At 52.6% G+C, this 27,528-nt stretch overlaps 1 protein-coding gene across 4 annotated transcripts in view; it reads right to left on the bottom strand.

Moving 5' to 3' along the window:
* LOC144943686 (plexin-A2-like) overlaps window positions 1-5,516 on the bottom strand; it is a 295,017-nt gene extending 289,501 nt beyond the window's left edge. The window contains exon 1 of one of the 4 annotated variants that reach the window (XM_078871418.1): window positions 5,364-5,516. The gene's annotated coding sequence lies outside the window, so the exon portion shown is untranslated. The other 3 variants (XM_078871419.1, XM_078871417.1, XM_078871416.1) reach the window with 3 other exon arrangements.
* Between the last annotated feature and the right edge of the window lie 22,012 nt (window positions 5,517-27,528).

Here is a 27,528-nt window from a genome sequence, read left to right on the forward strand (position 1 = left end):
ACCTCGCCTGGTGTACAGGAGGTCGTGGGTTCGATCCAGACCCCGAACGCCTGCTGCTGTATATTTGGAGTTTGCGTGTCTCTCTCTCATCATCATTACGGTGGCTAGGAGATGTTAACTACCTCGCCTGGTGTACAGGAGGTCGTGGGTTCGATCCCGACGCCCGTGTAGTTGGAGTCTGCGTGTGTCTCCCCGTGGTCGCGTGGATTTTTCTCCGGGGTCCTCCGGGATTTTCCCCTCCACATTTCGAATCGACATCAAGCGATGAGAGCATTTGGCTGCTGCAAATTTCCACGCGATGATGATGATGATGATCAGCCGCTTCGTTGAGCTATCATTTGTGGCCAGGTCGCTCCTGAAAAAGAGCTACACAGCTCAGTGCGCCTTACCTGGTAAAATATAAAACGTATACAGCTTCAACTGCCGCGCCAGGAGATCGAACATGTTGGGCAGCGCTCACAAGAGACATCGACGCAGTGAATGTCGAGATCGTCTCTGTGGTGAGCTGTGCCGGCGGGCCTTGAGTGAATGTGCTCGTGTCTTAAACATGCTTTATGACTGCTGCGCTTTTAATTAAATGCGTTACGACTGAAAGAGAAGAGAGAGGCGGGGGTGGGGGTGAAGAGAGAGAGAGACAGAGAACAGAGAGAGAGAAGAGACTATCTGAAGACAAGGGAGGAACAAATAACTCTTTCACGCCTTTTACACAAATGAATAAGGCGACTGAGATTGGAGAAGAGCGACCACACACACAACAAAAGACAAAGATCCCCCGAATAGCCTCTCACGGACTGATGGGGCAAGTGCTGTTCGCGAGCTCCTACGAAGGCCTGCACTGCACATGATAGAGAGTGGCGTGGTCAACATCACGCCCGACCGACCGCCTTTGTCTCCCCAGCGCTGGATGTTTACTGCACGCACTGGGTATGCGTTTGAGGCTGAGTCGACCGAGGTTCAGGCCCCGGGACCGGTTCAAATATTAGTCACTCGGGGTCGCCGCGGTCGCACCCCCAGCGCGCTCACCACTACACCATCGCTCCCCGCTATAGGTGTACGACAACGTATCACACGTGCACCAAACCAAAGACAAATTTCCCCCGTGTAGCCTTGAACAGACTGTCGGGTCAAGTTCCCTTAGCGAGCACCTATGAAGGCCGGAGCGGCAAACGAGGGGATGGGTGGCAAGCTCCAAGCGCCGGCAGCCTTTGTCTCCCCAGTGACGATGTTTACACACCACCATCAGCACCACATACACATTTGAGGTTGAGTCGACCTAGGGGAGGCCCAGGACCGGTTTTGGCCGTGAGCCGGTATCGAACTCAGATCGCCGGGTTCGCAGCGCAGCGCGCTAACCGCTGCACTACCGCTCCTCACAACGCACACACGCACTAATCTCATACCACACACACACACTGATCTCTCTCTCTCTCCCGTACACTAATCTCTCACACATACCCACGTGGGAAAGCTGACTTGGCAGAAAACTAAACCCCGTTGACTTTCTACTGATGTAACACCCTCCCCTCCCCACCCACGTTATACTTCACGATCTGTCTCCAACAGACGTATGCCCCGCAAGTCTCTCGCAAGTGTGCCAATGCGATCCATGAGCTCGCTCGCAATGCTAAGCGATGGTCAGGAAAATCATCCAACGCCCGCCTTCCTGTCATGCTGTTCTGGCCTCAATAGGTGCTCGACTCACAACACTTGGCCGCCCACAGCCTACCCACGTACGCACGCGTGTTGAACTTTTTTCGCACCCTACGTAGGCAAACCGCGCTTATCGGGGGTACCGGGGAAGGACAGCAAGCGTGTGGTACAGGAGTAGTGTTGGTACGCTGCTCATAAGGGGTAGTTATGGACAATCAAATAGAAATTACTTTTTAAAAGCATCGTTCACTCGGGGTGATAAACGTGAACAAATATTGCAATGATGTACGCACGCTTGCCATTGTCATCGAGAGAGATGCATAAAGAGGAACACGTGGAATTGCGAGTTAAGAATTACATCATCACCATCATCATTAAAATTGTTAAGAAGAGTCAGTGGGGGGGTGCATGGGCAAAAGAACTCGTCACGGCTAAGAGGAGTCGGGAACGAGAACCGACGGTCGAGGCGCATAACAGAGTGGCAGCCAAATGGAAGGGGTGATACGTCCGCCGAGGAGATGGAGCGATGGAACGAGTTCGCGTGCCTGTCCTGGGTGAAGCGTCAGAGGCGGGCGCAGCGGGGGGCAGCTTTTGTAGAACGCTTCGTCGTTATCATCCAGCCGTGAAGAATTACACACTGCCCGCTCGCTATGAAGGCGCAGTTAACGGCGATTGATCTCACGCGAGTCGTCGTCGCAATATCCGCTCGGCGTTGTCTCCCATCAATTCATAGCACGCATCATTGCTATTCACGCTCATCACGAAGAGCACACGCGCACGCAACGAAGGCAAATATTCCCCGTGTAGATGCGGTTTTTTTTTTTTAAACGCGCTCTCTGGGCAAAGCGGTGTTGGCGAGCACCTATTAAAAGCCGGCACAGCGCACGAAGGCGATGGTGTAGTCAAGCAGCACCAAGCCCGGCCGTCTTTGTCTCTCCCCCCCCCCCACCGACCGAGGCCAGTAATCGAACTCGGGTCGCCGGGTTCGTAACGCAGCGCGCTAACCACTACACTACTGTTCCAAACATACGCTTCCATGGACACACAAACACGCCCGTATCACAGTCGAATGTGTTGTGTGGTGTGTAGGTGGTCGCTTAAGAACAGTCTGTTCATGAGATAAAGAACAGGATCGCGTGTCTTTGTCTTAGTCTGTGTTACTGGTGTGTAACAGATTGGCTGTATGTACCATACCGATGTGTGTGTGTGGACTGTTCTAAGTGTATTCGTGTGTGTACTAGTGTGTACTGATGTTCACACGGCGAATGATAGCTTCGTAAAAATACAAAGATCCCCCACGTATAGCCAAACAAACTGTTGGGGGAAATGCCTTGAGCGAGCACCTATGAAGGCCGGCACGGCACAAGAGGGGGGGGGGGGTGGATAACCAGCACTACGCCCGACCGCCTTTGTCTCCCCAGTGGCGATGCTTTACACATCAAACCGAAGAAACTAATTTGAGGCTGGGTCGACCTAGGCGAGGCTCAGAACCGGTTCACGCGATCGGCACTGGCGTTGGTTGACCGTGAGCGGGAATCGAACTCGGGGTTTTCGTAGGCGAGCGCTCTCACCACTGCGCTACCGCTCCCCCAGGTATCCGCGTACGCGCTGCGCGGTCTGTGATCAGCGGCAGCAGTGCGTGCATGGGGGAGCGGTGGCGCACTGGTTAGCGCGCTACGCTTCGAACCCGGCGACTCGAGTTCGATTCCCGCTCACGACCAATTAAAGTGACGATTATTTTTAACTTTTGCCCGAACCTCCCCTCGGTCGAGTCAGCTTTAAACGAGTGCCTGGTGCGATGCGTAAAGCATCGCCACTTGGGGGGGGGGAGACAAAGGCGGCCGGGCGTGGTGTTAGCCACCCAACTCCCCGTGTGCCGTGCTGGCTTTCAGAGGTGATCGCTAACAACGCTTGCCCCCAACAGTCTGGTAACAGTACCGCCCCAACAGTGCACAAAGATCCTCCTCCACACGGAGGACGATGTTTGTGCACGAGCCTGCCTGTTCTAGCGTGTGTGCACTCACGTGTACTCGTGTGTGTGTGCTAACGTATGTGTATGCTACTTTGTGTATGTGCCAAATATATGTGTCAGTGTGTGCACTCGTACGTGTATATGAGTATGTGCATGTGCTAGCGTATGCACGGGCTATCTGTGTATGGTACTACTACGTGCATGTGCGAGTGTATGTACTGGCGTATACAACAGTATGTGTGTGCACTAACGTATGCTGGCGCGTCTGCTAGTGTGGTTATACCAACCAGCATGTGTCGGTACTAATAGCACATGTACGAATACGCACACACAAGTCCGTCTGGGTATGCGTACGCGTGTGTGGAAGCACCCAGTGACCCAAGACAGCGGCCGCTACTAGCGACACGTACTTGTGAGAGAGACGCGACGGGAGGAGGAGGAGGAGGATGAGATGGAGATGACCGAGAAACCTTGGCAGTGAATATCAGCGGCGGCGGCAGCAGCAAGCTCGTTGTGAGCTCGCACTTAGGGAGCGAAGCGCACAATGCCCGTGTCTGGCCCGCGTTATCACTTTCGTTCAGCCGCTTAGAATTTGACTCCAGAATTCACTCAACGGGAGCCATTCATCGCCCCCGGGATCAGATAATGTGTGAAAACGACAACCTACAAATTGCCCGGTGCAATTTCTCTCTTGGTGTCTGTCTCCCTGTCTCGCTTACTCTCTCTCTCTACATATATATTGTAACGCACACACACTCATAATACACACGTGTGTGTGTGCGTGTGCTGTTTTAGTGGGGAGCGGTAGTGTAGCGGTTAGCGCGCTGCGCTATGAACCCGGTGACCCGGGTTCTATTCCCGCTCACGGTCAACATCAGTGACGATTATCAGAACTGGTCCTGGGCCAGGTGCCTGGTGCGATCTGTAAACATCGCCACTGGGGAGACAAAGGCGGTCGGGCGTGGTGCTGGCCACCCACCCCCTCGTGTACCGTTCCGGCTTTCATAGGTGCTCGCTAATAGCACTTGCCTCGACAGTCTGTTAAGGTTATACGGGGGATCTTTGTCTTTGTGCTGCTGTACGTGTATGTATATAACTGCGTGTGGGTATGTGTGTATGTTATGCGTGTCAAGCTGCTATACTTTCCCCTCTCGCTGTCAGCTATAGCCCCTACTCAATCACGCACCTATACGGACGTAGGTGTGTGTATGTGTGAATGAAAATGACTCAATTGAGATTATAACGCGCCAATCATCGCCCCTTACCGGCAGACTAATGCCCCGTGTCACCCGTGCAAATGAGACTCATCCTGATCCCTTGAGTTCTTACTTGGCTAAACAAACGAATACCCGCGCGTGCGTGTCAGTGTGTGTCAGTGTGTGTGCGTCCATATGCACGTGTGCCAACATCATACTGCCCCTTCTAAAATCACACGCAGTACAAATGAATGAATGGATATCCACCACGTGTGTGTGTGTGCGTACAGCGTGTGTATATGTCCGTATGTACGTGCGCACATACATACCCTGTGTACCCACCTCCTACGATATCCACAGCGCCGTCCCGCTCAGACACGCACACACGTGTGCCGCAAGAGAGAATGAATGAAGGCACCACGTGTGCGTCTTCGTGCGCGCGCGTTATCAGTGCTTTGTGTGTATGCCACCACGCGTGTGTCGAGCTACCGCTACTATGCACACCGACTGGCACACACGCACACACACACGTGCCTGGCACGCACCGGCAGCCTTCTGCCTCCTCCTCCTCCTTGTCGCCTTTGCCGTTTGACGCCGACAGCCCCAATGCACGGACAACGAAAGCGACGCGCGGCCAGGCAGCTGGGTGGAGCTTTCTTATCCGACGCCTCGCCATTGGCCGGAGAGGCGGTTTGGGTGGTGGTGGTGGTGGTGGTGATGGAGGGAGGTGGTGGTGGTCATGGAGGGAGGTGGTGGTGGTGGTGGTGGTCATGGAGGGAGTTGGTGGTGGTGATAGAGGGAGGTGGTGGTGATGGAGGAGGGAGGTGGTGGTGGAGCAGGGTGGTGGTGGTAGAGGAGGGAGGGAGGAGAGTGGAGGGAGGAGGGCAGTGGTGGTTGTGGAGGGAGGAGGGAGGCTGTGGAGGGAGGGAGGGTGGTGGTGGTAGAGGGAGGAGGTGGTATTCGTTGCACGTGCTTAGTCAGACGAAAGCAAAAATGCGATCAAAATGTGTCAAGACCGTATTCTGCAACGTAGTGAGTCCGCTGCTGTTGCTGATAATAGTAAATGTGATGTGGTGGTGTAATAATAGCTGCGTCTGTGTACAACCGTCTATGTGAATCAACTGCTGGATGGATTAAGGTATTTCAGTGATCAGGGTGGAGAGAGAGGGGGGGGGGGGTGGTTTCTTGACTATATTTCACCACGCTGGTTAATGATAATAATAATAATACGGGTTGGTGAAGGATGGCGACGGGGAAGGTGGAGTGGCAGAACTGGGTGTGACATCACTCGTCGCTGAACTTACAGCCGCGGCCGGGAATCGCGCTCAGGAAGACGGAATTGGCATTGCGGTGCGCTAACCACTGCGCCACCGCTCCACTCTTGATCATAGCGGTGGTGGCGTTAGCTGCCGCGCTGCGGTGAGACAGTGTCGGGACTGTCGTATGTAAGTGCACAAACAGAACACACGCTTGTGACGGTATTGTCTTTGTGGACTCAGCCTCAAATGATTGCCTCGTACGGTGTGTGAACATTGTCACGAGGGAGACAAAATCGGACGGGCTTGGTGCTGGCCACCCACCCCCTCGTGTGCCGTGCCGGCCTTCATAGGTGCTCGCTAACAGCACTTGCCCCCAAAGTATTGGCAAGCCTATGCGAGCGATGGTTGTGTTGTTGTCTGGTGTGTCTGTGGGGAGCGGTGGCGCAGCGGTTAGCGCGACGAAAACCGGCCGACGACACGAATTCGATTCCCGGCTGACGGTCACCAACACCCGGTGACGGTTATCTGCACCGTCCCGGGCCGGTTCAGATAACCCATGGCGGTGTTTATAGCCTCAGCGCTGCCGCGTGCGGCGAGTGCAAACCAATGTGCCAACACGCTCCACTCAACGTACACACACTGGACACACATGGGACAGGGGACACACACAGGAGACACACACAGGGGACACACACACACGAGACACACACAGGAGACACACACAGGAGACACACAGGAGACACACACACGGGACACACACACAGGAGACACACACAGGAGACACACACAGGAGACACACACACGGGACACACACACGAGACACACACAGGAGACACACACACAGGAGACACACACGGGACACACACACGGGACACACACACGAGACACACACACGGGACACACACACGGGACACACACAGGAGACACACACACGGGACACACACACGAGACACACACACGGGACACACACAGGAGACACACACAGGAGACACACACACAGGAGACACACACGGGACACACACGGGAGACACACACAGGGGACACACACGGGACACACACACAGGAGACACACACGGGACACACACGGGAGACACACACGGGACACACACACGGGACACACACACGAGACACACACACGGGACACACACACGGGACACACACGGGAGACACACACAGGGGACACACACGGGACACACACAGGGGACACACACACGGGCTGCGCGCGATTGTTCAACTGTCCAGGAACAGCTGAGGTCACCACAACTGCCGCGCTTGTGTTCAGAGTTGGCAAACGACGCCCCCCTGTGCGCCTATGGGTGGAGGGTTCAGGTGTGTGCGTCTCGTGTGTGTGTGTGTACGTGTGTGTGTGTGCGTGTGTGTACGTGTGTACGTGTGTGTGTGTGTGTACGTGTGTGTGTATGTGTGTACGTGTGTACGTGTGTGTGTGTACGTGTGTACGTGTGTGCGTGTGTGTACGTGTGTACGTGTGTGTGTGTGTACGTGTGTACGTGTGTGTGTGCGTGTGTGTACGTGTGTACGTGTGTACGTGTGTGTGTGTGTACGTGTGTGTGTGCGTGTGTGTACGTGTGTATGTGTGTACGTGTGTACGTGTGTGTACGTGTGTACGTGTGTGTGTGTACGTGTGTACGTGTGTGTGTGTACGTGTGTACGTGTGTGTGTACGTGTGTGTACGTGTGTACGTGTGTGTGTGTACGTGTGTACGTGTGTACGTGTGTGTATGTGTGTGTGTATGTGTGTGTGTACGTGTGTACGTGTGTGTGTGTGTACGTGTGTGTGTGTGTGTGTACGTGTGTACGTGTGTGTGTACGTGTGTACGTGTGTGTGTGTGTACGTGTGTGTGTGTGTACGTGTGTGTGTGTGTACGTGTGTGTGTGTGTGTGTACGTGTGTGTGTGTGTGTACGTGTGTGTGTGTGTACGTGTGTGTGTGTGTACGTGTGTGTGTGTGTGTACGTGTGTGTGTGTGTACGTGTGTGTGTGTACGTGTGTGTGTACGTGTGTACGTGTGTGTGTGTACGTGTGCGTGTGTGTACGTGTGTACGTGTGTGTGTGCGTGTGTGTACGTGTGTACGTGTGTGTGTACGTGTGTGTGTGTGTGTACGTGTGTGTACGTGTGTACGTGTGTGTGTGTACGTGTGTGTACATGTGTGTGTGTGTGTACGTGTGTGTGTGTGTGTACGTGTGTGTGTGTGTACGTGTGTGTGTGTGTACGTGTGTGTGTGTGTACGTGTGTGTGTGTGTACGTGTGTGTGTGTGTACATGTGTGTGTGTGTGTACGTGTGTGTGTGTACGTGTGTGTGTGTACGTGTGTGTGTGTGTGTACGTGTGTGTGTGTGTACATGTGTGTGTGTGTGTACGTGTGTGTGTGTACGTGTGTGTGTGTACGTGTATGTGTGTGTGTACGTGTGTGTGTGTGTATGTGTGTGTGTACGTGTGTACGTGTGTGTGTGTGTACGTGTGTGTGTGTGTACATGTGTGTGTGTGTGTACGTGTGTGTGTGTACGTGTGTGTGTGTACGTGTATGTGTGTGTGTACGTGTGTGTGTGTGTGTGTGTACGTGTGTGTGTGTGTACATGTGTGTGTGTGTGTACGTGTGTGTGTGTACGTGTGTGTGTGTACGTGTATGTGTGTGTGTACGTGTGTGTGTGTGTACGTGTGTGTGTACGTGTGTGTGTGTGTACGTGTGTGTGTGTGTGTACGTGTGTGTGTGTACGTGTGTACGTGTGTACGTGTGTGCGTGTGTGTACGTGTGTGCGTGTGTGTACGTGTGTGTGTGTACGTGTGTGTGTGTGTACGTGTGTGTGTGTGTACGTGTGTGGTCGCCGGGTTCGTAGCGTGCTGCGCACGATCGTGAAGGAATAGTTCGAGAGAGAGAGGGGAGGGGAGGGGAGGGGCGGTGGAGTAGCAGCGACCCGGGTTCGATCCCCGCTCGTGAGCCTCCCCTAGGTCGACTCAGCCTCAAATGAGCAAACTGATGCGGTGTGTAAGCATCGCCACCAGGGTGACAAAGGCGGCCAGGAGTGGTGTTGGCCACCCACCCCCTCGTGTGCCGTTCCGGCCTTCATAGGTGCTGCCCGCTCACAGCACTTGCCCCAACAGTCTGTTAAAGGCTTCAACGGGGGTATCTTTGTCTTTGGTGTTCAGAAAATAAGTACCTGGGGACCGGTGTCAGCAATGTGGAGACAAAAGCGATCACTTCATAGTTTCCCGCTAACAGCAGCTGCTCAGACGGCGGGGGAGGCGTCTTTGTCTCTTTGTGGGTGATGGTGTGTGGTTTGTGTGGTGGTGTGTGGTGGTGTGTGGTGTATTGGTGTGTGGTGTGGTGTGTGGTGTGTGTGGTGTGGTGGTGTGTGGTGGTGTGTGGTGTGTAGTGTGTAGTGTGGTGTGTGGTGTGCTGGTGTGTGATGGTGTGGTGGTGGTGTGGAGGTGGTGTGGTGGTGTGGTGTGGTGGTGTGTGGTGTGGTGGTGTGTGTGGTGGTGGTGTGTGGTGGTGTGTGGTGGTGTGTGGTGTATTGGTGTGTGGTGTGGTGTGTGTGCTGTGGTGTGTGTTGTGGTGTGGTGGTGTGTGGTGTGTTGGTGTGTGGTGTGTGGTGGGGTGTGTGTGCAGTGTTGGTGTGTGGTGTGGTGGTGTGCGATGTGATGGTGTGGGTGTGTGGTGTGGTGGTGTGGTGGTGTGTGTGGTGTGATGGTGTGGGTGTGTGGTGGTGTGGTGTGTGGTGTGCGATGTGATGGTGTGGTGGTGTGTGGTGTGTGGTGTGTGTGGTGTGGTGGTGTGGTGGTGTGTGGTGTGTGTGGTGTGGTGGTGTGGTGGTGTGTGTGGTGTGGTGTGATGGTGTGGGTGTGTGGTGGTGTGTGGTGTGTGTGGTGTGGTGGTGTGTGGTGTGGTGGTGTGTGGTGTATGTGGTGTGGTGGTGTGTGTGGTGTGGTGTGGTGTGGTGGTGTGTGGTGTGTGTGGTGTGGTGGTGTGCGATGTGATGGTGTGGTGGTGTGTGGTGTGTTGGTGTGTGGTGTGTGGTGGGGTGTGTGTGCAGTGTTGGTGTGTGGTGAGGTGGTGTGCGATGTGATGGTGTGGGTGTGTGGTGTGGTGGTGTGGTGGTGTGTGTGGTGTGATGGTGTGGGTGTGTGGTGTGTGTGGTGTGGTGGTGTGCGATGTGATGGTGTGGTGGTGTGTGGTGTGTGGTGTGTGTGGTGTGGTGGTGTGGTGGTGTGTGGTGTGTGTGGTGTGGTGGTGTGGTGGTGTGTGTGGTGTGGTGTGATGGTGTGGGTGTGTGGTGGTGTGGTGTGTGGTGTGTGTGGTGTGGTGGTGTGTGGTGTGGTGGTGTGTGTGGTGTGGTGGTGTGGTGGTGTGTGTGGTGTGGTGTGGTGGTGTGTGGTGTGTGTGGTGTGGTGGTGTGCGATGTGATGGTGTAGTGGTGTGGTGGTGTGTGGTGTGTGTGGTGTGGTGGTGTGGTGGTGTGTGTGGTGTGGTGTGATGGTGTGGGTGTGTGGTGTGTGTGGTGTGGTGGTGTGTGGTGTGTGTGGTGTGGTCGTGTGGTGGTGTGTGGTGTGGTGGTGTGTGGTGTGTGTGGTGTGGTGGTGTGTGGTGGTGTGTGGTGTGGTGGTGTGTGGTGTGGTGATGTGTGGTGTGTGGTGGGGTGTGTGTGGAGTGTTGGTGTGTGGTGTGGTGGTGTGTGGTGTGATGGTGTGGGTGTGTGGTGGTGTGGTGTGTGGTGTGTGTGGTGTGGTGGTGTGTGGTGTGGTGGTGTGTGGTGTGTGTGGTGTGGTGGTGTGTGTGGTGTGGTGGTGTCTGGTGTGGTGGTGTGTGGTGTGTGTGGTGTGGTCGTGTGGTGGTGTGTGGCGTGGTGGTGTGTGGTGTGTGTGGTGTGGTGGTGTGTGGTGTGGTGGTGTGTGGTGGTGTGTGGTGTGGTGGTGTGTGGTGTGTGTGGTGTGGTGGTGTGTGGTGTGGTGGTGTGTGGTGTGTGTGGTGTGGTGGGGTGTGGTGTGGTGGTGTGTGGTGTGTGTGGTGTGGTGGTGTGTGGTGTGTGTGGTGTGGTGGTGTGTGGTGTGGTGGTGTGTGGTGGTGTGTGGTGTGGTGGTGTGTGGTGTGTGTGGTGTGGTTGTGTGTGGTGTGGTTATGTGTGGTGTGTGTGGTGTGGTGGTGTGTGGTGTGGTGGTGTGTGATGTGTGATGTGGTGGTGTGCTGGTGTGTGGTGGTTTGTGGTGTGTGATGTGTGGTGTGGTGGTGTGGAGTGGTGGTGTGGTGGTGTGGTGGTGTGGTGGTGTGTGATGTGGTGGTGTGCTGGTGTGTGGTGGTTTGTGGTGTGGTGTGGTGTGGTGTGGTGGTGTGGTGGTGTGGTGGTGTGGTGGTGTGTGATGTGGTGGTGTGCTGGTGTGTGGTGGTGTGTGGTGTGGTGGTGTGTGGTGTGGTAGTGTGTGGTAGTGTAGTTGTGTGGTGGTGTGGTGTGGTGTGTGGTTGTGGTGGTGTGTGTGGTGTGTAGTCTATGCGTGGTCCGTGCCTCTGGTGGTCTGGTGTGTGTGGTGTAAGGCGTTGTTCTGGCCTTCATAGGTGTTCGCTAAGAGTACATGTCCCAAACAGGGTGCGTAGCCTATACGGGCGATGTTCGTTTTGTGTGCATGCATACAGAACATGAAACCTAATTGTGTATGTATACGCACGAATTTCGAGATGAAATAATGTCGACCTTGTAAGCGGCTGAGACGTCTTATAATGGGATCGTGCATAGGACGCGTGTCTCTTAGCACGCGACAGAAATATTAAATCACAGACGCCTCTGAAACAAATGAGTGGTGTGTGTGTGTGTGCGCACTAACGCTCCCGTGTGTGATTTAATTATGCGTGTGTGCGTGTCTGTGAGAGGCCGAGATCTCTTCCCGCTCACGGCCAACACCAGTGACGATTATCTGAACCCGTGTTGTGCCTCCCCTGGGTCGACTCAGCCTTAAATCAGTTTCATGGTGCGTTGTGTATAAAACATCGGCACTGTGGAATACAAAGGTGGCCGAGCGTGGAGCTGGCCACCCACCCCCTCGTGTGCCGTGCCGGCCTTCATAGGTACTCGCCAACAACACTTGCCCCAAAATCATGTGAAGGTTATACGGGGGATCATTGTCTTTGTATCGGGGGAGCTGTGGCACAGCTGTTAGCGCACTGCACTACGAATCCGGTGTCCAGGCTGCCGTTAACATGACCGGTAATTATCTGAACCGGTCTTGTACCGCCACTAGGTCGACTCGGTCTCAAATTATTACACGGTTCGGTGGCGAAAACCATCAGCACAAGGGAGACAAATACCTAAATAGGTGCTCGCTGACACAGACATGGACCACCACCGGCCTATACCGGCCACATGGGGGTATATATCTGTCGTGTGTAATGTTTGTGTGAGAGAGAACGAAAGAGAGTGAGGGGCATTTTTTACGTGCGTCTGTGTTGTTTATGAATTGCGTCTGGGTTGAAAGGACAAGGCATGCGCTTAAGATAATAAAGACAGCGTCTTGTCCACATCGGCACTTGAACCTGCCCTTTACACCATAAAGCAATCTGGAGCGATGTAAATAATCCCACGTCACACATTGGGCATCTCAGTCATTCCTGGTCGGCCTACCTATTCGCTGGTTAGCCGTTGGGACATCATCACCATCTCAGCTTATTGGAGAGTATATTTAGCATACTGATGATACTATGTAGTTTATACTTTAGTTTTTTTACGTGGTTGTTTAGTTACTGTAGCTACATACTATTAACATTCCTTCCCTTTATTAATACTACCCCTATCCCCTCCCTTTGATGCTGCTAATCCTGCATAATGCACGGGCATAACATGACTTTGAAACCCCCCTCCCATCTCTTACGCATTTCACAAGTAGTACTAATCACATACCTGCATTTCCCATAAATATGCTAAATTCCTCTTGATATGCAAATTAATTTGTCAAGGCGCCCTTCCCCCCTTCCAACGCAGCTTAAATAGACGCTTCAAGCGTGGTGGTGTTTCATTCAGACGCTGTCTCCCCGACAGACCTGCTCTTCACCTAATGACGGCTGCTTGCGTTGTGGCCGAAACGTCGTGAGAATTATTTTATTATGTTTTATTTTTATTATTTTATTATTTCCCTTCCACGTGACTTTACCGAAAGAACCAAGAAGATCATCACCATCGTCGTCATCACCAGGAGCAGCGGCTGCTGCCATGCTCAAACTACTGCTGGGTCAACGCCTCCCCAAGCTGAAGCCGCATATCTCGCACAATCCCGCGACGAATGCCTCCGCCGAGCAGCCGCTACAACGCGGGCTGGGTTTGTTCTCAGATTGTAAATGTTGTTGCTTGGCTCTCCAACACACCGGTGTGTTGGAGAGCCAAGCCAAGTACTCAGATTGTAAATGTTGTGGCTTGGCTCTCCAACACACCGGTGTGTTGGAGAGCCAAGCCAAGTACTCAGATTGTAAATGTTGTGGCTTGGCTCTCCAACACACTGGCGTGCTGTACCAGTGACGAATTGGCATGTTTCTGTTTACGTGACGACCCTTGCTAGTTGGCTGTGTCGGGTGGTGGCGGGTTTTAACGACACATTTATTAACTGGATTTTTCGCTCCATCTCCCGCTCGGTAGTGGGGGGGGAGGCGTCCCATGGGATTGCGGTGAGTTCCTTTCCTTGGTCGCCACTGCGAGTGTTAATCTTCACCATCCGGCCATCGGCGCCTTCTTAGCGACTCATCCTGCCCGTACCTAGCCAACTTAATCTTCTTCGGAGTCCAAATTATGTCTTTGAGTCACGCTAAGTTCACTAATGCATGCGTTCCTCGGGGTGTCTATCAATGACCAGTCATGCCGATTTGACACGCAGGCTGTCGCGAGCAATAGTGTCCGTAAAAAATGTTTTTTTGTTGGGTTAGATCGCGTAAATATAAATGTGTCGTTTACCCGACGCCACCCGACACAGCCAATTAGTAAGGTTTGTCACGTTAAACAAAACGTGGAAATTCATTACAACTTCAGCACACCGGTGTGTTGGAGAGTAAACCCATAACGTTTACGGTTGAAGTGGAGCGTTTCGCTGGTGATTAAAACCAGCTTCATCAGGCGATTTGCAATAATTGTAATGGCCAAGCGAAAGCACGCGTCTCTCCGCACCAGCCCTTGCTCACCTCTCAGTTGCTGCTTCCATTCTCGTGGGGTCTGTGCCGCGACCTCCTGCCAGCGAGCCCTCGACACTTCACGTGGAATCGAAGTGCACGTAGCCTGGCACCAAGCGTCGCGGTGACGTTGCCGCCACTTAGTGGCGAATGGCGAGTGTTGTTGTTGTTGTTGTGTGCGTCATGGCAGGGGTAGAACACGCTAAATGTAAACACTCGTTTTGGGTCACATCTACTAAAATAAAGTACAAAGTATCGAATACCCAATTGTGAGAAAACTTTCATTTTATACAGCGTCATTCATGCCAACAGCATCCCACCATGATGTATATGAGGACCAAATCCCCATATACACGGTTGGCTACGCACGGCTCGAAAGAAGCCCAACACACACACACACATACCAAGTGTGAGTTTTTGGTGCCAGATAAAAGGGTAAAAACCTATTACTATATCTTGCTACTGGCAAAGGAGGTCTCATAATGTAAATGCTTACCCCGAGCTCTCAATACTCTGACAGTGCGCTGTTTTTGAATTGTACGCCTTTTGGCGTCATCTGGTCCAACACCAGTGGAGACTGGGCTCTAAGAAAAGCCGTCTCGGGTGTGGACCAATCAATTTCAAGGACAACGCATATCATTATCAGAGTTGTCTCTCTTTGTTTGCATTTTGACTGCTTGTGTTGTGGTTATTGCAAACATGATCCCTTGTATAAAGGTGTCAGTTTTTGGTGCCAGATAAAAGGGTAAAAACATATTACTATATCTTGCTACTGGCAAAGGAGGTCTCATAATGAAAACCCTACTGCCGAGTAAAATCATAAATGAATAAACAAATTGCCCCAAAATGAAAGAACGCAAGCAACAACAGCACAGTGATCACAACAAAGCAAATGAGTCCATGAGGTGTCTACACATCGCAGACCACAGTCGCAAGCCAGGAAATCTTCGCAGGAGATGGCAGAGTATTTCAATTGAGCTCCTTTCAAATCATCCAGATCTATTTAAAAAAAATGTCACAGGGCTAGGTTCCAACAACAAAAAGTTGAACATATTAACTCCCCCCCCACCCACTCGCCCCGCTATTCATATTGATTTTGGATTCAGCACCATATTAAACATTATATTATAATAATCTCCAGATGCCACATTTCGCATAATTTGGTTGGATGAAAAAAAAGTGATCTTAGAATTTTTGGTGCGGCCCAAATTCAGATGATGTTAGGTTTTTGGATTAACTCACGTTGTCCGCATAGCCTGTATGATACATTCTCAATATATATATACACACCACATTTCATCTCTCTAGCTCTCGAATAATATTAGAATTTGCATCCATCAGTCACGCTCACGACCGACTATAAATATCATATGAATAATAATGATATAAAAACATGGTACGTATGAAAACATCAGTGGCGAGGAGTGATATTTGAAGCCTTGTTGGGTAACGTCCCTCCTCCTCCACCACCACCACCACCAACTGGCAGTGAGAAGTGTGGTGAAGTATGGTCAAAACACCCCCTTCTCTCGCAACCGCCGTCTGCCTCCATGACCGGCAAGGCATTGATTGGAGTGATAAAATACGCTGACGATTGTAGAAAACGGTTGTTGTTGTTGTTGTTGTTTTTACGTAATTAAGATTTTCAATGGGGTACGTAAACACAAGGAGTGCATTTTTTACAGACGCAGCGTGATTTAGAGTGGGTTCGTCGTGTTCTTTTAATTAGCAGTTAGATTTCGTCTAGCGCTTTTCGTTCCCTGATGTAATTTTCGCAAAATGTTACCGTTTATTTAAAATAGTTTCGTCACGTGGGACGATGCGACGTGAAAGGGTCGGTCAATGTTGAACAAGATTTTGGGTTGTTATTTTAGTGTTTTTTTGGAAACAGAGTGCAATTAGGTATACTTACGTACAAATGAATGAAAAATGAATTGCATCTGTTCTCAATCCCACCAATGGACAAAAGCCCTCTCTCCCACACGCCGTGTCGGGGAATTGTTTAACCAGGCTCCACCGCGGTGATCCGTGCGAGTTGATAAGGACGGGACTTGTTCTGGTATCACTTGCGACCGACGTTTATCAGTGTCCGGTCAATTGAACTCTGGTCGCCAGTGCAGCGCACTAACCACTGCGCCACCACTCCCCCCCCCCCCCACTTACTCAACAATCTCACATCGACAATTTGAACAAATTAAGTGGTGGCGCTGCTGCTGCGTTGGCGGTGGCGCACAAAGCACAACTAACGACAACAACAAAAATAACACATTCGTCGTTAACACTGTTTCCTTATAACGGGAAATATTTGGACAAGAAAAAGGTCCGTTGCCCGAAACGTCGCATATTATATATATATAGATTTTTTTTCTTTTAAGGGCACAGTGTTATTAACAAGTCAATCAACAAGCAACAATTCCCCGGACGTGGCAAGCCTTGTCTTGCGGCAGTTTGGCCCCGAGAGAGTTTCGAAGCGTCCAATGTCGTAGATAACGCGAGAGAATGAGATGCATCGAAGGAGCGTTAGAGGGTAGCGGCGACGGTTGCTTGGGAGAGGGCCTTCATCCAGCAGTGGATTGACCACGGCTGGTAACGACGACGATGATGAGGTGAGAGATCGCGGGGCAGTTACAAGGAGTGACACTGACGATCCCTGGAGAACTCATTAAGTGAGGCTCTGTGATCACAAAAGTGAAAAGCGAACGAGGGATAAAATGTCACGCACCGGTCGAGGGACGATGGACGGACGCGTGCATTCATGCGGCGATAAACACACAGCACACACAACACACAGCACACACAGATCATAACAATGACCTGGCCAGAGTGTGAACGTCCAAAGAAGAACAACACAGCACAACTTTGTTCGCACTCTTGTTGTTGGTGTTATCATTATTCACCGGACTCTCTCCGATGTCAGGAGTTTTAAGTGTTTACTGTCGCCCTGCCTGGCTGGCGGGGTGTGTCTGCGTTGCTTCTCTCTGGCTCGTGGGTTGTGTTCATCTCCGCACCCGGGATCGTGGTCGCGTCGTGTATCTGTGGTGTGTTTTTGCGAGCATTGTCGATGTTAATGCGGGATGTGTTGTTGAGCGTTTTAAATGCAAATTGCATGACTATATGAATCCAATTGGTGTTATTATAATTTTTGCAATTTATTTGTCCTTTTTGAACGATGTTCAATTTGCTCCGGAGAAGTAATTCGATCGATTTCAGATCGGTTGTGACGATAATAACGATGACTGTGATTATTCTGATGATTACTAGTGATGATTCATCATAATGGTCATCATCAAGATTGACAATCGTCATGAAGATGGCGATTACGATAAAAATAATAATAATAATAAATTATGATAATGGACAAATATCATGAAGATATGACTATTGATGATGATGATCATCATGATTCAAAATATGTGAATATAGTTGAGGATGATAAATTAGTATTATCATCATTGATCATCTATTATGATAACGACTATTGATGACGATAATTCTGATTGACAATCAGTATGTTGATTCATGGTCAGGATGATAATCATGATTATTATTGATTATTATTGAGTATCATTATGATTGACGATCGTAATGATGATCATTCAGGATCATCGGGGGCGTTGATGATTCAGGATGTTGATGCTATTCGTACACAATGATGACTCGTGATGAAGATAACAATGAGCAGAATCAACAGACATCCCCGACGGTGGCGTTGTGAGGGTGTTGTGAGGGTGTTGTGTGGGTGGTGTTGTGAGGGTGTTGTTGTGAGGGTGTTGTGAGGGTGTTGTGAGAGTGTTGTGCGGGTGGTGTTGTGAGGGTGTTGTGAGAGTGTTGTGTGGGTGGTGTTGTGAGGGTGTTGTGAGGGTGTTGTTGTGAGGGTGTTGTTGTGAGGGTGTTGTGAGGGTGCTGTGAGGGTGTTGTGAGGGTGTTGTTGTTGTGAGTGTGTTGTGAGGGTGTTGTTGTGAGGGTGTTGTGAGGGTGTTGTTGTGAGGGTGTTGTTGTGAGGGTGTTGTTGTGAGGGTGTTGTGAGGGTGTTGTTGTGAGGGTGTTGTGAGGGTGTTGTTGTGGGGGTGTTGTTGTGAGGGTGTTGTGAGGGTGTTGTTGTGAGGGTGTTGTTGTGAGGGTGTTGTGAGGGTGTTGTGAGGGTGTTGTGAGCGTGTTGTTGTGAGGGTGTTGTTGTGAGGGTGTTGTTGTGAGGGTGTTGTTGTGAGGGTGGTGTTGTGAAGGTGTTGTTGTGAGGGTGGTGTTGTGAGTGTGTTGTGAGGGTGTTGTGAGGGTGTTGTGAGGGTGTTGTTGTGAGGGTGATGTGAGGGTGTTGTGAGGGTGTTGTTGAGAGGGTGTTGTTGAGAGGGTGGTGTGAGGGTGTTGTCGTGAGGGTGTTGTGAGGGTGTTGTCAGGGTGTTGTGAGGGTGTTGTTGTGAGGGTGTTGTTGTGAGGGTGGTGTGAGGGTGTTGTTGTGAGGGTGTTGTTGTGAGGATGTTGTGAGGGTGTTGTGAGGGTGTTGTGAGGGTGCTGTTGTGAGGGTGTTGTTGTAAGGATGTTGTTGTGAGTGTGTTGTTGTGAGGGTGTTGTTGTAAGGATGTTGTTGTGAGTGTGTTGTTGTAAGGATGTTGTGAGGGTGTTGCGAGGGTGTTGTTGTGAGGGTGTTGTTGTGAGGGTGTTGTGAGGGTGTTGTTGTGAGGGTGGTGTTGTGAGCGTGTTGTTGTGAGGGTGTTGTGAGGGTGTTGTGAGGGTGTTGCTTTGAGGGTGTTGTTGTAAGGATGTTGTGAGGGTATTGCTGTGAGGGTGTTGTTGTGAGGGTGTTGTGAGGTGTTGTGAGGGTGTTGTTGTGAGTGTTTTGTGATGTTGTTTTTGTGACGGTGGCGTTGCCCCGAGGCCGAATGAGCTCACTCCGAGGGCTTTGGCCCTGTCCCCAGAAGGGCACCAGGCACCTGAACTCGAGACGCCAGAGCACAGCTCAGCGAGCTGCCCACCGCCGGTGGCTACCCACGCAAGCCTGGCTCATTGGCAGACTCACGCCGGCATGCCTCGCTCACTCACCCGGCGATGCGTTATATTATTTAGCACCATTATTATTATTATGCACCACGCGGTGCGTTGAGTAGAGTTTCTGTAGCTAAGTCACTTGACTTGTCATTTCAATCTTGCCACCACTCCGGGCCACACACCCGCACACTGCAACGCGTGCTAAAGATGGATGGATGGTCGTGCTTTATGTAGAAGTGATGGAGATGATGATGATGATGATGGCGATGATAATAATGGTGTGATGATGAAAATCAACGATGATATAAAGATAGGATTAAGATAATGATATAGTATGCAGATTATATCAAGGATTTGACGAGACAGATATGATGATTATATGATGGAAATTATGATTATATGATGGAGATGATGATATGATCATGATAGAGATGATAATGATGATTATATGATGATATGATATGATGATTATAATAAAAAGGATGGAGATGATGATGATGATATGATGGATAAGATGATGAGATGGAAATCATGATGGGCTGCGAAGTGACCAGGATATGGTACTACAGTACCGGATTCTTGAATCCATCTGGGCGGAGCTTTGCGTGTTACCCCCCGCCTCGTATGCGTGGTGGGTTATCTCCGTCTATGCTCCAGGGTGGTGAAGTATGGTCAAACAACAGGCGACACTCCTCACACCGACAAGCACACGCACACACCCCACTCAGTCACACGTACACATTGCAAATATCCCCCACATAGCCTTGGCAGACCGTTGGGGCAAGTGCTGTTAGCGAGCAGCACTTATGAAGGCCGGCGCGGCACACGAGTGGGTGGGTGGCCAGAACCACACCCAGCCGCCTTTGTCTCCCTCGTGGCGATGTTTACACTTCGCACCAGGTATTCGTTTGATGCTGAGTTGACCTAGAAGAGGCCCAGTATCGGTTGAGATCATCGTCACTGTGTCACGTTCCGCACACAATCCACGCACACCCCACACTGACACACACACTCACAATCCACTTCACACCCAACACTGACACACACAATCACAATCCACTCACACCCAACACTGACACACATACTCACAATCCACTCACACCCACACTGGCACACACACATTGACACACACTCACAATCCACTCACACTCCACACACACACACACACTGACACACACACTCACACTCCACACACACACACACTGATACACACTGACACACACACACTCACACTCCACACTGACACACACTGACACACACACTCACACACACACTCACACACACTGACACACACTGACACACTCACACTCCACACTGACACACACTGACACACACACTGACACACACACTCACACACACTGACACACACACTCACACTCCACACACACACACACTGACACACTCACACTCCACACTGACACACACTGACAACTACAACCGCCATTCGCCACTAAGTGGCGGTGACGTCACCACGACGCTTGTGCCAGGCCATGTGCACCTTGAGGCCACGTGAAGTGTCGAACGCCCGCTGGCAGGAGGTCACGGGGCAGACCCAGGTGCCACGGGTCGACTGACCGAGATGACCGAGATGACTGGCTGATGCACCACCTGTGCCCCCTACTGTACCAACTTGCTGTGCTTTAGCCACCCGGCGCTCCGCTCGTTGTTGTGAGCGTCGCTCTTCCGCCCTCCGTTGTTGTTGGAGGGCGACTGCCTCCAACTGCCCAGTAGCGTCCTTCACGAGCCTCCTCCACTGAGGCCGATCTTGACAACGCTGGTACCAGTCATCGGCAAGTCCACTCAGCTCCACGTCCTCCTGTACCACATCACTCCATCTCTTCTCTAGCCCGTGCCGCGCCCGTTTAGCCCCCTCGATCCGGCCGAACAAAAGCTGTTTAGGCATGCGGTGGCTGGGCATGCGGGCTACATGACCCAGCCAACGCAGCCTTGCCTGCCGGAGTAGCTGACACACACACTGACACACACACTCACACACACTGACACTCACACTCCACACACACACACACACTGACACACACTGACACACTCACACTCCACACTGACACACACTGACACACACACTGACACACACACTCACACACACTGACACACACACTCACACTCCACACACACACACACTGACACACACTGACACACTCACACTCCACACTGACACACACTGACACACACACTGACACACACACACTCACACACACTGACACACACACTCACACTCCACACACACACACACTGACACACACACTGACACACACACTCACACACACTCACACACTCACACAATCCACTCGCACCCCACACACTGGAGGCGCTGAGAGGCGCCTTGATGGTGATGGAGTAATGGCGCCACACACTGGTGGGCTTTGATGGCCGATCCTCCCCGTGTCCCACCGCTCCTCACCTCCTCGACATCTTTCACCGCTCACCCTCTCTGCGTCTTTTTTTTACCATCAGTGGAAACAAGAAGATGCTCGGTGTAGTCGGCACTTTGCTTCGATCATCAATTCGTAATAAAAAAAATTTTAAATAATAACTTTGCTTTATGTAAACCCACACCTCTCGCTCACTCTCTCGGTCACTCTTGTTCTGCCCCGCAGCCCTTCTCGCAGTCCGACGGCCTCCGACGTGTAGCTCATAACTGCGTCTGCTGCCCCTCACCCCTTCCGCGTCTCCCACCTCTCGCCCCCTCGGCATCTCCCACCACTCCACCTCCTCTACATTTCCCACCCCTCCGCGTCTCCCACCCCACAGTGTATCGACCCGAGTTAATGGCACGGAGCCACCCTCCCCCCGGCTGCCCCCCCCCCTCTGCCCCCCCCCCCTCTGCCCTCCTCTGCCCCCCCCTCTGCCCTCCCCTCTGTCCCCCCCCTCTGCCCTCCCCTCTGCCCCCCCCCCTCATTCACCCCCCCCCCCCCGCACGGCTCCCCCAGGCTGCCAGTAAGAAGCGCGGCTCGAGGATTAGGGGATCAGGGGTGTGACGCTGATCCCACCACCGCTCCCCCTGTACAAAGGCAAAGGTCCCCCGTCTAGGCTTTTTGTCGCGACTGTTGTGAACGAAGGGCGGCAAGGCACGTGACGGGGAGTGGGCGACCGGCACCTTCCTCTGCCCGGTCGCCGCATCGCCCCGTGAAACTGATTTAAGGCTGAGTCGTCCTAGGTGAGGCCCAGCGCCGGTTTCAAATTGAACTCGATGGTGTCGCCGGGTTCGCAGCGCGACGCGCTAACCGCTGCACCACCGCTGCCCTCGTACATACAAAGACAAAGATCACCCGTATAGCCTTAACAGACTGGAGGGGCAAGTATTGCTAGCGAGCACCTATGAAGGCCGGAACGGTACGCGAGGGGGTGGGTGGCCAGCGCCACGCCCGACCGCCTTTGTTTCCCCAGTGGCGATGTTTACACACCAGGTACTTATTTGAGGCTGAGTCGACCTACGGGAGGCCCAGGAACGGTTCAGATAATCGTTACTGGTGTTAACCGTGAGCGAGAGTCGAACTCGGGTCGCCGTTTTCGTAACGCAGCGCGCTAACCGCCACCCCACCGCTCCCCTGATACACACCAGCGCACATACACACACACATACACACCCCAATCCGTACATCCACAAATACAGCAACACAGTCACGCACACACGCACCATCCCCCGCCCCCGCCCCCACCTCATCGTACCAGGCAGGGGGTCACGCAGAGATAGTCACTGCAAATGTCACTCTGGGCACGGAGACCCTTAGCGAGAGACGTGCGGTTTTATTTATTTTAATTTATTACGCGTCGGCACTTTCTCTCCCCCACCTTGCCCCTCCCCCCTCTCCCTGTCTCTCTCTCTCTATCCCTCTCTCTCTCCCTATCTTTCTCTATCCCCCCCCTATCTTCCCCCCCCTCTCCCTTCTCTTTCTGCCTCCCACTATGCATCTCTCTCTCCCCCTCCCTCTCTCCCTGCCTTTCTCTCCCCTTCTCTCTCCCCTCCCTCGGTGTACAGAACGAGGAAAAAGATGCTGGAGGGTGACACTGACGGCTGCTCTGTGCTTCCAGTGTTCAGAGGCCTGCTCAAGGCGCGGCTCCGGCTGGAGCACGCGTACCACACACATGCCGGTGATGTGCACGTCTTCTTCGAACGCTGGGGAGCCGGACAAGCCCCTCTCTGTACCAGCGTGGACGGCACCCTCGTGTTCACCTTCTGAAGCGCTCGCTCGTCACCGTGGCGTGCGCGATGACACCACCACCACGTGACTTTTCTTTCGTGTTGTGCGCGGTGCTTTTAGCGCCACAGCGCGTGGATTTGTAGCGTTTATTTCCATTTGTTTGCTGGTGACTTTGTGTATTTCATATCGGAATCGCCTCCAGTGCTGTTGCTGCTGGCGGCAATAAAAGTTGTTTAAAAGTCTCTCCCTGCCTCTCTCCCCATCTCTCTCTTTTTTCTCGCTCTTTTTTTACGATCAGAGGAAACAAGAAAATGCTCGGTGTAGTCGGCACTTTGCTTCGTTTTTCTTTGTTTTTTTCCCAATGCTTTGCCTTATGTGCCTCCCCCCCTTTTTTAAATGAAAGATTTCACAAAGGATTTAACGCTCTGCTCTCCTCCTTCTTACCCCTTCCCTCTATATATTTTTTTCTCTCGCGCGCGCACTCTCCCCTCCCCTAGTGACGGTTGAAAGGCAAACTCTTTCGCGATTTGCAAATCACCTCGGGGGAGAGAAACGTCGTTTCAAGAGCCTCGATTGAGTCTCACGGACTCAAGAGGAGGCGCCCGGTATCACCGCGGATGTCTTGAGAGAGGCGGGCACGGGCTACAAGCTGCCCGTCCACCTCGTCATCGCGAAGTCAGAATCTCGATTTATCCTGGAGGAATCCGATGAGCTATGAAGCTCTTTCCTCACACACGCCCAGTAGAATCGGTCAGATTGTCGGAAGCTGAGCAGATTTTGAGCCTGCCTATTGCCAAAATGGGTGACCAGAATGCGTACCGGGGTGCTATAGGTTGCACAGGAGACTGCGTGTGGCGGTGGGCAGCGGAGAGAAGTGAAATTAAATCAACTGTTGTACTCTACTTCGATGCACCCCTCCCCCCACGCCACCGCCACGTACACGCTGGAAATTGCAGCTAATCTCTGTACATGTGCTCACGCATACTCTCCAAACATCACATCATCGATGCAGCATTACAATCATAGTATTGGTGGGTTCGGGGTGGTTGGGCGGGGTGTAGCGGTGGTGCAATGGTTAGCGCGCTTCTCTGTGAATGAACCCGGCGATCTGAGTTCGAATACGCCCGGCCGTGGCTCACGTCCGCGGCGAGCGATATCCACAGCGGCTTGTGGTGTTCGTGGAATCTATGTTCTATGTACGTTGAACTTCCTTCGCACCGTACGTAGCTAACCCTGCTCAATCGGAAGCCCCCCGCCCCGCTCCACCTTCCCCCACCCTCTCCCTCCTCCTCACCTCACGGACCCGAAATCACGGGGGCATCCGTCTCAGAGCGCTAGCGCTTCCATTGACATTTAAGCAGTGAATTATACATCTCCGCAGCTTTGCAAATTGGTTATGGAGTCCGTCTGCCCTCCCTTGTGTCTCCCGCCCCACCCCCCACTAACCCCCCTTTGGCTCCCCTATGATACCCCCCCCCCGTGCCGCCGCTTACCCTAACCCCTGGCCGCCTGCAGAGTCTGGAAATGTTAAGGTGGATACCCAGTGGCGCGCAGTGAAAACAAACGTTGGCCCCAAGTGCTAGTCACATTGGGTACAGAGAACGTAGCGCTCCGAACCCCTGGATCTTCCTGCACCGCAGCTCCCTCATCTCGGCCTTCGTCAGCAGCTGCATCAGCCCCCCACCCCCCACATCCTAATCGGAGGGAACACTGTGTTGTCGTCTTGGTGTGGCATGGGATTTTTGTTGTTGTTTTTGTTGTTGTTTTGCTGCCTCTCCCAGGCTTGCACTCGGAATTTATGTACGAGTCCAATTTGCACTCACATGGTTTATTCACGCGGTATTAAATAATTTGGTTTTAGTGACTTGCTCAACGTGCATCAATCTCGCTCTTGCATCTTTTATAGCCTTGCTTGTTGCTGACTCGCCCCTACTGGACATCTGTGGGGAGAAAAAAGCTTCATAGCTCATCGGATTCCTCCTGCAGTTTAATCAAATATTCCGATTGCCATCGTTTCTGTTACCACTAAAGACAAAGATCCCCCGTATAGCCTACGCAGACTTTTGGAGCAAGTACTGTTAGCGAGCACCTATGAAGACCGACACGGCACACGAGGGGGTGGGTGGCCAGCACCACGCCCGGTCGTCTTTGTCTTCCCAATAACGATGTTTACACACCGCACCAGGTATTTATTTACGGGTGAAATCGACCTACAGCCACACGCGCGCACACAGCCACGTGGGTTAGTCGCGTAGCGCGCTCGTCCCTACGTCGCCGCTTCTTGCCTTCCACACAAACACACACGCGTCTACAAAGACAAAGATCTCCCATATAGCCTTAACAGACCGTAAGAGCAAGTGCTGTTTGCGAATAACACCCAAGAAGTCTGCTACGGCACACGAGGGGGCGGGTAGCCAGCAACACGCCGGGCCGCCTTTGTCTCCCTAGTGGCGACGTTCACACACCGCACCAGGTACTCATTTGAGGCTGAGTCTACCTATTTATTTATTGGTGAAATCGACCTACGAACACACGCACACGCGCGCGCACAGCTCTTGATTCCGAGATATGCAAAGATAATTCAGCACAACTCAGTTGCGGCTCATCCGCCCCCCCCTCCCCTCCCTACTTTCACCCATCCGTCCCCATCCCCTCGATTAAATCCCCGTCTCAGTCAACACCTCCCCCCTATCCCTTCCTCACACCCCCCCCCCCTCTTTGTTCGCGTGGTTTGGGAGCAAAGATCCCCACGCCGCACCACGCGCGGCCTCTCCTCCGGGTTGACACAAGGACACGGCCACGGGACGCGCGCGTGTGATGTGTGATGTGTGTGTGTGATGTGTGTGTGTGATGTGTGTGTCTTTCATTTCTCGCCTTCTGTTTGCGCGCCCTTCTCCTGCCCGAGCGCACCTCCCTCCCCCTCTGCTTCCCCAACACCACCACCCTCTCTGCTCGCCATACCGTCCACTCGCTCCCAATGCTGCCGCTACCGTTACCACCACTCCTTACGCCTCCTGCTGTACACATCACCACCACCACTACCACTCCCTCCCCCTCTTCCTGCTCCCACCATCACCTCGATCAACTCCATACGAATCCCTCTGCATCCACCATCACAACCCACCACACAACCCACCACCACAACCCACCACCACAACCCACCACCACAACCCACCACCACAACCCACCACCACAACCCACCACCACAACCTACCACCACAACCCACCACCACAACCCACAACCCACCACCACAACCCACCACCACAACCCACCACCACAACCCACCACCACAACCCACCACCACAACCCACCACCACAACCCACCACCACAACCCACCACCACAACCCACCACCACAACCCACCACCACAACCCACCACCACAACCCACCACCACAACCCACCACTCCCTAGCTCAGCTCCCGTCGGCACATCTGCATAATCTCCATTATCTCCCCCCGCCACGTCCCACTGCCTCCATCTGTGCCCACCCTCACAGCCCCTTCCACCGCACCTCCGATTAGCACGGTTGGCTACGTACGGTGTGAAAGAAGTCCAACACGTATACGTACACGTGCCTGTCACTGTGTCGCAATATGATAACCTCCTCCACCTTTAGTCTTTCCCCATCAACACTTGCTCTCCCATCATCACTCAATATCTCCTTCCGCATCACCTGCACCATTACCACTCCTACTCCTACCCACCCTCTCTCCATCCCTCTCTCCATGCCTCCAACAAAGCTCTGTTCGCACCATCACACTCCGCACACCTTCCACTATCAAAGAAGAGAAATGTGGCCCGGTGTGGCGCTTCGCTTTGTTTGCATCTGTACACAAACAGCATGCCCACACACATACATAAAACACACACAGGCACGTACGAAGCGTCTTAATGTTTTATGAAAGGCGCTATAGAAGCTATAATAATTGTTCATCATATGCAGCGTAAAGACACCATATATACGCATGTCATATAAACAGAAAGATCCCATTATAGCCAAAGCCATTCCAGACCGTTGGGGCAAGAAGGCAGATGAGGGCGCAAGGGCGGTGTGGCCAGGACCACGCCCGGCCGCCTTTGTCTTCCCAGTGGCAACGTTTACACACCGCACCAGGTACTCATTTGAGGCTGAGCCGACCTAGGGGAGGCCCAG

This window comes from Lampetra fluviatilis, chromosome 32, assembly GCF_964198595.1.
Source record: "Lampetra fluviatilis chromosome 32, kcLamFluv1.1, whole genome shotgun sequence".
Taxonomy (NCBI): Eukaryota; Metazoa; Chordata; class Hyperoartia; order Petromyzontiformes; family Petromyzontidae; genus Lampetra; species Lampetra fluviatilis.